The sequence below is a fragment of the Alligator sinensis genome, unplaced genomic scaffold, assembly GCF_000455745.1.
Source record: "Alligator sinensis unplaced genomic scaffold, ASM45574v1 scaffold360_3, whole genome shotgun sequence".
Lineage (NCBI taxonomy): Eukaryota > Metazoa > Chordata > Crocodylia > Alligatoridae > Alligator > Alligator sinensis.
The window spans coordinates 2037366-2039169 of record NW_005841977.1 but is presented as its reverse complement, the minus strand read 5'-3'; the positions used below and the strand labels follow the sequence as shown (position 1 = coordinate 2039169).

The following is a 1804-nucleotide window of genomic DNA, read 5'->3' as shown; positions in this document are numbered from 1 at the left end:
CGGGAGCGGGACCGGGCCGGGCCGGGCCTGCCCGTGCTCCGCGGAGGTGCGTGCCCGTGCACAGCGCAGCGAGGAGGCCCCCGCGCCGCCCCAGCCTCAGCAAAAGCACCGCCCGAGACGTGGGGCTGCCCTGGGACCTGCCGAGGGGTCTCTAGTCCAGCCCCTCCTGTCCAAACCACGCCCGATCTGAACTCTGCACGGGACTCCCCTACGTACTGCGCCTACGCTGCCACGGGGAAAGCAGCCAAGTCCTACTTCTAGAAAAGGCGGTCAGTGCGTGCCCGGGAGATCCCAGCCCCGGCTAGGGAGGAAGGCAAACTGCCCTCGCCTCCGCCCCCCAGTCTGTACCAATCTGACCACGGTAATGACCATTAACGGAGCTAGGCAGAGCTGTGCCTGTCCTACTATGCGGATTTCCTGTGCTTTGCTGGCTTCCACCCCCTTTTCTGCTACAAGTGTCAGGGTGTTTTGAAATCTTCCCAGAGGCACTGAGTGTTGGCTACAGCCAAGGCCTAGATATCTGGACAGATATCTGGCTGGGGTATTATGATCCCAGCACCCGTTCCTGCCCAGGGCAAGGGGTCGGACTTGATCTGTTCAGGTCTCTTCCGACCCTAGAAACTATGAAGGCTGGGGACTTGGACCCAGGAGCCCCAGTGCTCCTGCTGGGACCAAAGCCGGAGGGTCTTGCCTTTCTGCTCAGGGTCAGACTTCTTGGAGAAGAGGAGACTCAGAGGGGACTTGGTGCCAGCCTACAAGTACAGCTACCCCTTGCTCAATGTCGTAGTTATGTTCTTGAAGAATGCGACTTTAAGCAAAATAATGTTAAGCGAATCCAATTACACCACAGTAGTAGTTACCTACTAGCAGTTGGTGGCCAAACAACATTATAACCAAACATTGCGCGACTTTAAAAGAGTATGTTCTCTAATAGATCAGTGATGTAATAACATAACAACGTTAACTGGGATGACGTTAAGCAAGGAGTACCTGTATATATGAGGTGTACACCAGGGCCTGGGGGAGCATCTGTCCACCAAGGCCCCCCAGGGGAGGACAAGAAACAATGGATACAAACTGATTGAAGATCACTTCAGGCTAGACATAAGGAAAAACTTCTTTACCAGTCCAGTGCCAAGAGTTTGGAACAGGCTCCCCGCAGAGATGGTACAGTCACCCACCCTGGCAAACTTCAAAAAGTGTCTTGCTGCCCATCTTCCTGGGGTCATCTTACCCCAGCAGTCTTTCCTTCCCAAGTGCAAGGGGGCTGGACCCAATGATCTGTAAGGTCCCTTCTAGCCCCTAGTATCTATGAAACTATAAAAATTCCTTCCTGCAATACCCTATAGCAATCAGTCTGAGCCTGAGCAGAGGGGCAAAACCCTCTAGCGAGGAACCTCTGGCTCTGCTTCTAGCAGGAGAATTGGTACACCTCCGTTTAGAAGAGAGCAGGAGATGGGAATGAGCCAGGAAATCAAGGGAATCCTTCAGTGCCCTCCAGCTTTGGTCCCAGCAGGAGTATTGGTGCTCCCCAGTCCAAGTCCCCTGCCTCCATAGTTTCTAGGGTCAGAAGAGACCTGAACAGATCATCAAGTCCAACCCCCTGCCCTGGGCAGGAATGAGTGCTGGGATCATAATACCCCAGCCAGATATTTGTCCAGATATCAAGGCCTTGGCTGTAGCCAACACCCAGTGCCTCTGGGAAGGTTTCAAAAGACCATAACACTTGCCCACATCCACCCCAGGAGGAGGAGTTAAGCTAGCCAAGTGTGCAGCCATCTCCCTCTGGAGAAGTGCCTCTGCT

General features: G+C 54.2%; 1 protein-coding gene and 1 long non-coding RNA gene across 4 annotated transcripts in view; one reads left to right on the top strand and one right to left on the bottom strand.

Moving 5' to 3' along the window:
• LOC102371551 (sulfate transporter) overlaps positions 1-1804 on the bottom strand; it is a 48617-nt gene that overhangs the window by 30637 nt on the left and 16176 nt on the right. The window lies entirely within an intron of this gene.
• The window catches only part of LOC112549847, a 42183-nt gene continuing 40385 nt past the window's right edge, over positions 7-1804 (top strand). Inside the window, exon 1 of the long non-coding RNA XR_003093405.1 lies at positions 7-361. This is a non-coding gene — a long non-coding RNA (uncharacterized LOC112549847). The remainder of the gene's footprint in view (positions 362-1804) is intronic.